Below are 13,691 nucleotides of genomic sequence, written 5' to 3'. Positions count from 1 at the left end.
CATAAGTGGTATCAAAGCCGTGCTGACTGTAGGACCGCTAACCTAGAATAGAATGGTCGTTCTAAGGACTATAGACCTCTGTCCCTGCCTTGACTTTGATATCCCTTCAAAAGTTGGTCATACCGACCAAACCTATGTTCTACTATATATTATACCTTGTTGAAAATCATGTTTTATTCTAATCCTTCATTTACTTATGATTCATTATTTGCTGGTCATATTAATTCTGTTCTCACCCTTTTGCTTGCGATGTCTTTTGTAGATGGCTCGACTTAGACACACTGCACGAAAGTCAGTCATCCCCTTCTTACCCTCCCGCCTTGCTGAGCGTCCGCTTCGCCGTCCCGTGGCCGGACAGTCCAGCCACTTGGAGAGACTACACCACCGCCTGCGTGAGGAGCAGGAGCGTCGACGACAGGAGCAGCAGAGCTCTTCCTTCTCGCTCCACCAGGAGATAGAGTCTGTGAGGAGCTGCTCCCCTGTGCTTCCTCTGGAGCCGCCCCCTGCACCACCACTGGGCGCCCCAGCTTCTGGAGTAGCTGCTGGAGGAGACCCAGACGACGGAGGTGGCGACGACAGCTCGAGCCACGACACCGACTTCTCTGCTAACCCTGAGCCGGAAGGATGGGTTGCTCGACCCATCACTCGCGACGCTGCTCGCGGGTGTCACTTCCACGATGCGCTCGACACCCTGCTACGTCGGGCATTTGACCGGCATACTTGGTCCGTCGAGTATCGCTGTGTGGTCTACCAGCACAGTCGCGGGGTCTACCCGGACCGCTGGGAGGCTACCTGCTTGGTGCGCTGCCCGGAGAACAGTCTCCAGGGTGCGGAGGCCTGTTCAGAGCACTATTCTATCTCTGAGCGGGACTCAGCTGAGGCAGCCATGCAAGATGCTGCACGGCGTGCGCTTTCGCACTACTGCTCGGTTTTTGGTGGGGCAGCTGACGGTCTTGACCTGAAGTATTACCCCCGCCGTCCATCTGGCAGCACAGGAGGCGTGATTGTCTCACCTGTCGGTGAGGGCAATCCTAGGTTGAGCAGCACAGTCAACCTAGCCGCCGTGCTAAACACGAAGCTGGACCATGCATTAGACGAGCTGAGTAGGGCTCGTGCTGAGATCGCCCTGCTGCGGGCTGAGCGCGCGGAACGTCGTCACCTGGATGGTGGTTCCCCCGCTCCCGTCGGGACTCAGCACCCGTACCGCTCACCTCAGCGTGGACACCAGTCTTATGGCAATCCCGCCTGCAAGACCAAGATAACTCTAGAACCATAGATCGTTAGAGTTGGATCTTGTAATTAATACGAAATATATACGTAGAAGCTTTAGTCTTAGCGTTGGTTTCGGTCTTAGTTAGTCTTAGTTAGACAGGGTAGTTTGCTATATCCTGTGCATTTATGTTTGTCATGATGAACTATGTTTGGTTTGGATCTTTGTAATGACTGTCACCAGAGTGTGGGTATCCCCTGCATTTTGGTTTATCTATTATGTTAATGGAGTTAGCTATATAGTTGGGAAACCCCTTTTATTCCACTTTCCTCTTTATCTGAGAAGCTGTGTGGTCTGTGTTGGAGATCAGTGAAGATGCTCATCTGTTCAGTGCTGTTGAAGAATTCTATTCTCTTTTCTTATGCTGCAAGATTTGCCAGATCAGTTCTGATGTGTGGTTGCATTCTGCAGATGTCAGAGAACAGGCGCAGAGGAGGAAGGCGTGCTCAGCAGGAGCGAGCCGCTCAACAGGAGGAGGTGCCCCAGCAGCAGCACCTGCCGCCCCCGCCCCCAATGTCCATCGAGCAGATGTTTCTGATGCAGACTCAGGCAGTTCAAGCCATCGGTCAGACTTTGGCCGCCATTCAGCAGCAGCAGCAGCAGCAGCAGCAAGCTCCACCTCAACCTCAGCCTCAGATGCCCAGAGACAAGCGTGCTGAATTCATGAGAGGTCATCCACCAACGTTCGCTCATTCTTCTGACCCTATGGATGCTGAAGACTGGCTGCGCACTGTGGAGCGGGAGTTGCATACCGCTCAGTGCGATGACAGGGAGAAAGTCCTGTATGGTCCCCGTCTGTTGAGAGGGGCAGCCCAGTCATGGTGGGAGTCTTACCTCGCCACCCATGCCCACCCTGACGCCATCACCTGGGAAGAGTTCAGAGGTAGCTTTCGTCAGTATCATGTCCCTGCAGGTTTGATGACAGTAAAGAAGGAGGAGTTCCTGGCTCTCAAGCAAGGGCCATTGTCTGTCAGTGAGTACCGAGACAGGTTTCTGCAATTGTCTCGCTATGCTCCTGAAGATGTCAACACCGACGCCAAGCGACAGTACCGTTTCCTGAGAGGCTTGGTTGACCCTCTTCAGTATCAGCTGATGAATCACACCTTCCCGACATTCCAGCACCTGATTGACAGAGCAATCATGACGGAGAGAAAGCGCAAGGAGATGGAAGATCGTAAGCGCAAGATCAGTGGACCCCAGCCTGGAAGCAGCAATCGTCCTCGTTTCTCAGGCAATCAACCTCAGCAGTTCAGGCAGAACCAGCGTCCACCTCAGCAGCTTCAGCAGTTTCAAAGGCAGTACCCTCAGAATCAGTATCAGAACCGTCAGAGCAATCAGTCAGGAGGTCAGTTTCAAAGGCAGAATCAGCAGGCACCTCGCCTTCCTGCCCCAGCAAACCAGCAGAACAATCAGGCAGCACCAGCTCAGGTTGGAAACAGGGCATGTTTCCACTGTGGAGAGCAAGGCCACTGGGTGATGCAATGTCCGAAGAAGGCAGCCCAGCAGCAGTCAGGCCCCAATGCCCCAGCAAAGCAGAATGTGCCTCAGCCTGGAGCAGGCAATCGCTCTCAGCCGCGCTATAATCATGGAAGGCTGAACCACTTGGAAGCTGAAGCAGTTCAGGAGACCCCCGACATGATAGTAGGTATGTTCCCAGTCGACTCCCATATTGCAGAAGTGTTATTTGATACTGGAGCAACACATTCTTTCATTACTGCATCATGGGTAGAAGCACATAATCTTCCAATTACTACCATGTCAACCCCCATTCAAATTGACTCAGCCGGTGGTAGAATTCGAGCCGATAGCATTTGCTTGAATATAAGTGTGGAAATAAGGGGGATAGCGTTTCCCGCCAACCTTATAGTAATGGGTACTCAGGGAATAGATGTCATCCTAGGGATGAATTGGCTAGATAAGTATCAGGCAGTTATCAGTTGTGATAAAAGGACAATCAAGTTGGTGTCCCCACTTGGAGAGGAAGTGGTGACTGAGTTAGTCCCGCCTGAGCCAAAGAAAGGAAGTTGTTATCAGATAGCTGTTGATAGCAGTGAAGCAGACCCAATTGAGAGTATCAAGGTTGTGTCCGAGTTCCCAGATGTGTTTCCAAAGGACTTACCGGGTATGCCACCAGAGCGGAAAGTTGAGTTTGCCATAGAGCTTCTTCCCGGAACCGCCCCTATCTTCAAGAGAGCCTACAGAATATCTGGACCAGAGTTGGATGAACTTAAGAAGCAAATTGATGAGCTGTCAGAGAAAGGTTACATTCGGCCAAGCACCTCGCCTTGGGTCGCCCCTGTCCTATTTGTGGAGAAGAAAGATGGCACCAAGAGGATGTGTATTGATTATCGAGCTTTGAATGAGGTAACGATCAAGAACAAGTATCCTTTGCCCAGGATTGAAGATCTGTTCGACCAGTTGAGAGGAGCCAGTGTGTTCTCCAAGATTGATCTGAGGTCAGGTTATCATCAGCTCAGAATCCGACCTTCGGATATTCCGAAGACGGCATTCATTTCCAAGTATGGGTTGTATGAGTTCACAGTGATGTCTTTTGGTTTGACCAATGCGCCAGCATTCTTCATGAACTTGATGAACAGTGTATTCATGGATTATCTCGATAAGTTTGTGGTGGTATTCATTGATGACATTCTGGTTTATTCTCAAAGCGAAGAAGAGCACGCAAAACATTTGAGGATGGTGTTGCAGAGATTGCGAGAGCACCAGCTGTATGCAAAGTTGAGCAAGTGTGAGTTTTGGATCAATGAAGTCCTGTTCTTGGGTCATATAATCAACAAGGAAGGATTGGCTGTGGATCCGAAGAAAGTGGCAGACATTTTGAACTGGAAAGCGCCAACAGATGTCCGAGGAATCAAGAGCTTCATTGGAATGGCAGGATATTATCGGCGATTCATTGAAGGGTTTTCGAAGATTGCGAAACCAATGACAGCGTTGCTAGGCAACAAAGTTGAGTTCAAGTGGACCCAGAAATGCCAAGAGGCCTTTGAAGCGCTGAAAGAGAAGTTGACTACAGCGCCTGTCCTAGTCTTGCCTGATGTGCACAAGCCCTTCTCGGTGTATTGTGATGCTTGTTACACAGGGTTGGGATGTGTGTTAATGCAAGAGGGAAGAGTTGTGGCTTACTCGTCCCGACAGCTGAAGGTTCATGAGAAGAATTACCCAATCCACGATCTAGAGTTGGCAGCAGTGGTTCACGCACTGAAGACATGGAGGCACTATCTGTATGGACAGAGATGCGATGTCTACACAGACCATAAGAGTCTGAAGTACATATTCACTCAGTCAGAGTTGAACATGAGGCAGCGAAGATGGTTAGAGTTGATCAAAGATTATGAGTTGGAGATTCATTACCATCCAGGTAAAGCAAACGTAGTGGCAGATGCTTTGAGCAGAAAGAGTCAAGTCAATCTGATGGTCGCTCGTCCGATGCCTTATGAGTTGGCCAAAGAGTTTGACAGGTTGAGTCTCGGATTTCTGAACAATTCGCGAGGAGTTACAGTTGAGTTGGAACCTACCTTGGAGCGCGAAATCAAAGAAGCGCAGAAGAATGATGAGAAAATCAGTGAGATCCGGCGACTGATTCTAGAAGGCAAAGACAAAGATTTTCGAGAAGATGCAGAAGGCGTGATATGGTTCAAAGACCGCTTGTGTGTTCGCAATGTCCAGTCCATTCAGGAGTTGATTCTCAAGGAAGCTCATGAGACAGCTTATTCGATTCACCCTGGCAGTGAGAAGATGTATCAGGACCTGAAGAAGAAATTCTGGTGGTACGGAATGAAGAGAGAAATCGCAGAGCATGTGGCTATGTGCGATAGTTGCCGAAGAATTAAGGCAGAGCACCAGAGACCTGCCGGATTGTTGCAACCGTTGCAGATCCCTCGGTGGAAATGGGATGAAATTGGTATGGATTTCATAGTCGGATTGCCTCGCACTCGAGCCGGCTACGATTCCATTTGGGTAGTAGTGGACCGTTTGACCAAGTCAGCCCACTTCATACCTGTCAAGACCAACTATAGCAGTGCCGTATTGGCAGAGTTGTATATGTCTCGGATCGTTTGTCTTCATGGTGTGCCAAAGAAGATAGTGTCAGACAGAGGAACGCAGTTCACCTCTCATTTCTGGCAGCAGTTGCATGAAGCTTTGGGCACGCATCTGAATTTCAGTTCAGCTTATCATCCGCAGACAGATGGCCAGACCGAAAGAACCAATCAAATTCTTGAAGATATGTTGAGAGCCTGTGCGTTGCAAGATCAGTCCGGATGGGATAAGAGATTGCCTTATGCAGAATTTTCCTATAACAACAGTTACCAGGCCAGTTTAAAGATGTCACCATTTCAGGCGCTTTATGGAAGGAGTTGTAGAACTCCGTTGCAATGGGATCAGCCTGGAGAAAAGCAAGTGTTTGGGCCAGACATTTTGCTTGAAGCCGAAGAGAACATCAAGATGGTCCGAGAGAATCTGAAGATAGCGCAATCGAGGCAGCGAAGCTATGCAGACACAAGAAGAAGAGAGCTGAGTTTCGAAGTCGGAGACTTTGTCTATCTGAAAGTGTCACCGATCAGAGGAGTCAGAAGATTCGGAGTGAAGGGCAATCTAGCACCCCGCTACATTGGTCCGTATCAGATTCTTGCAAGACGTGGAGAAGTGGCCTATCAGCTCAGTTTTCCAAAGAATTTGTCTGCTGTGCATGATGTCTTTCATGTGTCTCAGTTGAAGAAGTGCTTGCGTGTGCCAGAAGAGCAGTTGCCAGTGGAAGGTCTTGAAGTCCAGGAGGACTTGACCTACGTTGAGAAGCCAGTGCAAATCCTTGAGGTTGCAGACAGAGTCACCCGAAGGAAGACCATCAGAATGTGCAAAGTCAGATGGGACCATCACTCAGAGGAAGAAGCAACCTGGGAGCGTGAAGATGATCTGATGGCCAAATACCCTGAGCTCTTTGCTAGCCAACCCTGAATCTCGAGGGCGAGATTCTTTTAAGGGGGATAGGTTTGTAACGTCCTGAATTTGGGGGTAGATTTTTTTTCTTCTTTTCTCTCACCAAATTCAGGCGTTACTCTTTCCTTTTCTTCTCGCTAAGCCTTGATCTTTTCAAAGTCGCAGCGGGTTTTGGCTTTAGACCTCGTGTAAAGCAAAACCTTAAAACACTTTATTTCGTATGATGCACCATGCCGAATCATGCATATTTTTTGATTGATTAAAATGTGAAAGCATTCATCCAAAGAAAATTAGATTTTAGAAAAAGAAAACCCTCTTTCTTTTTCTCTCCCTCCCTCCCTTTCCCATTTCGGCCCAGCCCCCCCCTTCGGCCGGCCCAGCTGGCGGCCCAGCCGCCCCCTCCCCTCTCCCCTCCCGCGTGGGCCTCCTGGCCGGCCCAGCCGCGCGCCCCCCTTCCCCCCGCTTTGGGCCCATCCGGCCCAGCCGCCCCCACCCTTTTCTTTTTTCCCAAAAATCCCCCCCCGCGGGCCCCGCCCGTCATCTCTCTCTCTCTCTCTCTCTCTCTCACCCCAACCCTAACCCTAGCCGCCGCCGCCGCCGCTCCCCCGCGCCGCCGCCGCCCCCCGGCGCCGCCGCCGCCGCTCCCCTCCGGTGAGACCCCTTCTCCCCCCTTCCCCCCCTCTCCTCCTCTCCCCCCCGGCGCCCTCCCCCCCCCCCCCCCGCGCCATGGGCGCCGCCCGTCCCCGCGCCCCGGCGTCCCGCGCCCGTCCCCGCCCGCGCCGGCCGCCCTCGCTCGGCCCCGCCCGGCCGCGCTCCGGCGACCCCGCGCCCGTCCCCGACCCCGCTCGGCCCCGGCCCGGCCACCGCTCCCCCCGCGCCGCCCGGGCCGGCCGCTCGCGCCCCGGCGTCCTTCCCGGCCGCTCGCGCCCCGGCGTCCTTCCCGGCCGCGCCCGCGCCCCGGCGTCCCTCCCGGCCGCGCCCCGCCCTTCCCCGCGCTCCGGCGAGCTCGGCCGCCCGTGCCCCGCCCGTCCCCGAGCTCGGCCGCCCGCGCTCCGGCGAGCCCCCGTCCCGGCCCGGCCGCTCGCGCCGCCCGGCTCGGCCGCCCGCTTCCGGCGTCCCGCTCGGCCCGGCCGCCCGCTCGGCCCGGCCGCCCGCTCGGCCTCGTCCCCGCGCCTGGCCGCCTCCGGCGAGCCGCCCGGCCCGCCCTCGCCCCGGCGCGCCCCTTGGCCCCGCCCCCCGGCTTGGCCGCCCTCGGCTGCCCCGCGCCCGCGTCGGCCCCGCCTCGCCGCCCTCGCGCCCGCTCGGCCCCGCCCGCGCGCGCCCGCCTCTCGGCGAGCTCGGCGCCCCCCCGGTTCAACCGCCCCTGTGCCCCGGTTCGGCCGCCCGTCCCCGCGCTCGGCCTCGTCCGGCCGCGTCCTCGCTCGCTCGTGCTCGCTGGCCCCGGCGTGCTTGCCCACTCGCCCCTCCGTGCCTTGCTCGCGTCGTGTCGGCCCCTGCGTGGCCTCGAGCTTGGCCCAGCGTGCCTATGGCGCGCGGCTTAGAGCTCGGCTAGCGCACGGCCCCGACGTGCGTACGGTTAGTCCGTGCGTGCCCGCATAGTGCGCGTGCCTTGGCACGACTCGTCGTGCCTCGTCTACCCCCCCTAACCCCTCGTCTACCCCCCCCCCTAACCCCTCGTCTACCCCCCCGTCTCCTATATGCGCTAATCACGTCGTTTATATTAGTAAGATAGGAGTCTCAATTTGGAAATTGGTTACGTTAGTTAATTCGTATAACTAATCATCTATCTCGTTCAATGTTAATCTACTAAAAGTGGTTGCGATTACATTAGTGCATGTAGCTAATTCTTTTGTTAGAACTAATTAAAACTAGAGCACGTGACGTCTAGTCTTTCGTTTACCCGTAGTGTTCCTCGAGTATAAGCCTCAACTCTTGCGAAGCTTTCCCTCGTTTCTTTCTAACCAAAGTAAATTCATTATCGTATGTGGTACTCTATGCATATTTGCTTTACTTGTTCTCTTGTATGGTGTACTGTTGGTTTCCTAATTTCGATGGATGGATGTATGTATGTTTGCACTCGCTTAGAGAACGATCCGGTTGAAGAGCCCGAGGAACTCGCAGGAGAAGCCCCTGAGCAGCCGTCGGTTGGTGGAGGCAAGTGTCCCTTGACCTATCTATGTCCTATACATTCTTTAATTCACCTCCCGCTTTACACATTTATGCCTAAGGATTGACTAGCTTTTGTTATCCATGTCCTTGTTTACCTATCTGGGTTGGATTATTACTGTTTAGCTTTATGCTATTGCTCAAACTCTAATCAATGAACATGATGAGATTATCTATGATACGCTGTTTTCCCTTCTCTTATTATGATGTTATGCTTGTGGTCATCAAGGGGGCTCGAGCGGTTTCTCGAGTGCCTCTCCGTAAGGACCTGTTCTATGGATGACCGCCCGGGAAAACAGTGCAACCATGAGGGTGGAATGGGGTGCCCTTAGCTGAATAATTAGAGGATCCGGGGTGTAGTTCACTTAGCCGTCGTGCCGTCAATGGGGCTCGGTGTATGCGGCTCGCTCTGCCAAGTTTGGGTTCGCCCCTTGGGGAGGAGTGCGGTGCATTTAGGAAACCTAACGGGTGGCTACAGTCCCGGGGAATCTTTGTAAAGGCTACGTAGTGATGCCCTGCTAGGCCACCTAGGTAGTGGTCAATGGGGAGTAGCTCTCTCCGGGCAGAATGGGAATCACGGCTTGTGGGTAAAGTGCACAACCTCTGCAGAGTGTTTGAAAACTGATATATCAGCCGTGCTCGCGGTTATGAGCGGCCAAGGGAGCTCCAGTGATTAGTGGTACTTGATCAGAGATACTTTGGTACAGGTGGATACGAGATTGATGATTCTGGTTATGACTATGATGCTGGTAAGTGGTACTCTTTCCGTTTGGAAAGGAGTACGTTTGGGTTAATAACTTGGGTTAATGCTAAAACTTGGCTTTCTATTAGTAAATAATAATCTGACCAACTAAAAGCAATTGCTTGACTTATCCCCACATAAAGCTAGTCCACTACAGCCAAACAGGATACTTGCTGAGTATGTTGATGTGTACTCACCCTTGCTCTACACACCAAACCCCCCCCATCCCCAGGTTGTCAGCATTGCAACCACTGCTCAGGCGAAGATGAAGCTGTGGAAGGAGACTTCCAGGATTCCAAGATTACGACGAGTTCTAGGTGTGGGTTAGCGGCAACCCCCAGTTGGCTGCCTGTGAAGGCCGCGGTTATCTACGTTTCTTTTCCGCACTTTGATTTATTGTAAGAACTATATGGACGTCTCAGACGTATGATGTAATCGACTATTTCCCTTATTAATGCTATTTTGAGCACTGTGTGATGATGTCCATATTATGTAACTGCTGTGTACGTGAATAACTGATCCTGGCACGTACATGGTTCGCATTCGGTTTGCCTTCTAAAACCGGGTGTGACAGTTGAGCATGTATCTATTTGTACTAGATGTAGAGATGTTAACATTGATGCTATACATGATCACATGGCTTTAATTAAACAACAAAATGATCATATAGCAAAATTAGATGCTAAAATTGCCGAGCATAACTTAGAAAATGAAAAATTTAAATTTGCTCGTAGCATGCTTTATAATGGGAGACGCCCTGGCATCAAGGATGGCATTGGTTTCCAAAGGGGAGACAATGTCAAACTTAATGCCCCTCCTAAGAAATTGTCTAACTTTGTTAAGGGCAAGGCTCCCATGACTCAGGATAACGAGGGTTACATTTTGTACCCTGCCGGTTATCCCGAGAGCAAGATTAGGAGAATTCACTCTAGGAAGTCTCACTCTGGCCCTAACCATGCTGTTATGTATAAGGGTGAGACATCTAGCTCTAGGCAACCAACCCGTGCTAAGTTGCCTAAGAAGAAAACTCCTAGTGCATCAAATGGTCATGACATTTCATTCAAAACTTTTGATGCATCTTATGTTTTGACTAACAAATCCAGCAAGGTAGTTGCCAAATATGTTGGGGGCAAGCACAAGGGGTCAAAGACTTGTGTTTGGGTACCCAAAGTTCTTGTGTCTAATGCCAAAGGACCCAAAACCATTTGGGTACCTAAAGTCAAGAACTAAACTTGTTTTGTAGGTTTATGCATCCGGGGGCTCAAGTTGGATACTCAACAGCGGGTGCACAAACCACATGACAGGGGAGAAGAAGATGTTCTCCTCCTACGAGAAAAACCAAGATCCCCAACGAGCTATCACATTCGGGGATGGAAATCAAGGTTTGGTCAAAGGTCTTGGTAAAATAGCTATATCTCCTGACCATTCTATTTCCAATGTTTTTCTTGTAGATTCATTAGATTACAATTTGCTTTCTGTATCTCAATTATGCAAAATGGGCTACAACTGTCTTTTCACTGATATAGGTGTCACTGTCTTTAGAAGAAGTGATGATTCAATAGCATTTAAGGGAGTGTTAGAGGGTCAGCTATACTTGGTAGATTTTGATAGAGCTGAACTCGACACTTGCTTAATTGCTAAGACTAACATGGGCTGGCTCTGGCATCGCCGACTAGCACATGTTGGGATGAAGAATCTTCACAAGCTTCTAAAGGGAGAACACATTTTAGGACTAACGAATGTTCATTTTGAGAAAGACAGGGTTTGTAGCGCATGCCAAGCAGGAAAGCAAGTTGGTGCCCATCATCCACACAAGAACATCATGACGACCGACAGGCCGCTTGAGCTACTCCACATGGATCTATTCGGCCCGATTGCTTACATAAGCATCGGCGGGAGTAAGTATTGTCTTGTAATAGTGGATGATTATTCTCGCTTCACTTGGGTATTCTTTTTGCAAGAAAAATCTCAAACCCAAGAGACCTTAAAGGGATTCTTGAGACGGGCTCAAAATGAGTTCGGCTTAAGGATCAAGAAGATTAGAAGCGACAACGGGACGGAGTTCAAGAACTCACAAATTGAAGGCTTCCTTGAGGAGGAGGGCATCAAGCATGAGTTCTCTTCTCCCTACACCCCTCAACAAAATGGTGTAGTGGAGAGGAAGAATAGAACTCTATTGGACATGGCTAGAACCATGCTTGATGAGTACAAGACTTCGGATCGGTTTTGGGCGGAAGCGGTCAACACCGCTTGCTACGCCATCAACCGGTTGTATCTACACCGAATCCTCAAGAAGACATCCTATGAACTCCTAATCGGTAAAAAGCCCAATATTTCATATTTTAGAGTTTTTGGTAGCAAATGCTTTATTCTTGTTAAAAGAGATAGAAAATCTAAATTTGCTCCTAAAACTGTAGAAGGCTTTTTACTAGGATATGATTCAAACACAAGGGCATATAGAGTCTTCAACAAGTCCACTGGACAAGTTGAAGTTTCTTGTGACGTTGTGTTTGATGAGACTAATGGCTCTCAAGTAGAGCAAGTTGATCTTGATGAGATAGGTATTGAAGAGGCTCCATGCATCGCACTAAGGAACATGTCCATTGGGGATGTGTGTCCTAAGGAATCCGAAGAACCTCCAAATGCACAAGATCAACCATCCTCCTCCACGCAAGCATCTCCACCGACTCAAATTGAGGATGAAGCTCAAGTTGATGAAGTAGAAGATCAAGCAAATGAGCCACCTCAAGATGACGACAATGATCAAGGGGGAGATGCAAATAATCAAGACAAGGAGGATGAAGAGCAAAGACCGCCACACCCAAGAGTCCACCAAGCAATCCAACGGGATCACCCCGTCGACACCATCCTCGGCGACATTCATAAGGGGGTAACTACTAGATCTCGTGTTGCACATTTTTGTGAGCATTACTCTTTTGTTTCCTCTATTGAGCCACACAGGGTAGAGGAAGCACTTCAAGATTCGGATTGGGTGGTGGCGATGCAAGAGGAGCTCAACAATTTCACTAGGAATGAGGTATGGCATTTAGTTCCACGTCCTAATCAAAATGTTGTAGGAACCAAATGGGTCTTCCGCAACAAGCAAGACGAGCATGGTGTGGTGACAAGGAACAAAGCTCGACTTGTGGCCAAGGGATACTCCCAAGTCGAAGGTTTGGATTTCGGTGAAACCTATGCACCCGTAGCTAGGCTTGAGTCAATTCGTATATTATTAGCCTATGCTACTTACCATGGCTTTAAGCTTTATCAAATGGACGTGAAAAGTGCCTTCCTCAATGGACCAATCAAGGAAGAGGTCTATGTTGAGCAACCTCCCGGCTTTGAAGACAGTGAGTACCCTAACCATGTCTATAAGCTCTCTAAGGCGCTTTATGGGCTCAAGCAAGCCCCAAGAGCATGGTATGAATGCCTTAGAGATTTCCTTATTGCTAATGGCTTCAAAGTCGGAAAAGCCGATCCTACGCTCTTTACCAAAACACTTGAGAATGATTTGTTTGTATGCCAAATTTATGTTGATGATATTATATTTGGGTCTACTAACGAATCTACATGTGAAGAGTTTAGTAGGATCATGACACAAAAGTTCGAGATGTCTATGATGGGGGAGTTGAAGTATTTCTTGGGATTTCAAGTGAAGCAACTCCAAGAGGGCACCTTCATTAGCCAAACTAAGTATACTCAAGACATTCTAAACAAGTTTGGAATGAAGTATGCCAAGCCCATCAAGACACCCATGGGAACCAATGGGCATCTCGACCTCGACACGGGAGGTAAGTCCGTGGATCAAAAGGTATACCGGTCGATGATAGGTTCTTTACTCTATTTATGTGCATCTCGACCGGATATTATGCTTTCCGTATGCATGTGTGCAAGATTCCAAGCCGACCCTAAGGAAGCTCACCTTACGGCTGTGAAACGAATCTTGAGATATTTGGCTTACACTCCTAAGTTTGGGCTTTGGTATCCTAGGGGATCCACTTTTGATTTGATTGGTTATTCGGATGCCGATTGGGCGGGGTGTAAAATCAATAGGAAGAGCACATCGGGGACTTGCCAGTTCTTGGGAAGATCCTTGGTGTCTTGGGCTTCAAAGAAGCAAAATTCGGTTGCTCTTTCCACCACCGAAGCCGAGTACATTGCCGCAGGCCATTGTTGCGCGCAATTGCTTTGGATGAGGCAAACCCTACGGGACTATGGTTACAAATTGACCAAAGTCCCTTTGCTATGTGATAATGAGAGTGCAATCAAGATGGCGGATAATCCCGTCGAGCATAGCCGCACTAAGCACATAGCCATTCGGTATCACTTTTTAAGGGATCACCAACAAAAGGGAGATATCGAGATTTCTTACATTAATACTAAAGATCAATTAGCCGATATCTTTACCAAGCCTCTTGATGAACAAACTTTTAACAAACTTAGGCATGAGCTCAATATTCTTGATTCGCGCAATTTCTTTTGCTAAATTGCACACATAGCTCTTTTATATACCTTGATCATGTCTCTTTCATGTGCTATGACTAATGTGTTTTCAAGTGA

Source organism: Zea mays, chromosome 3 (assembly GCF_902167145.1).
Source record: "Zea mays cultivar B73 chromosome 3, Zm-B73-REFERENCE-NAM-5.0, whole genome shotgun sequence".
In the NCBI taxonomy this organism is placed as follows: domain Eukaryota; kingdom Viridiplantae; phylum Streptophyta; class Magnoliopsida; order Poales; family Poaceae; genus Zea; species Zea mays.
The sequence above is the reverse complement of the archived record's forward strand: the minus strand, read 5'-3'. Positions refer to the sequence as shown.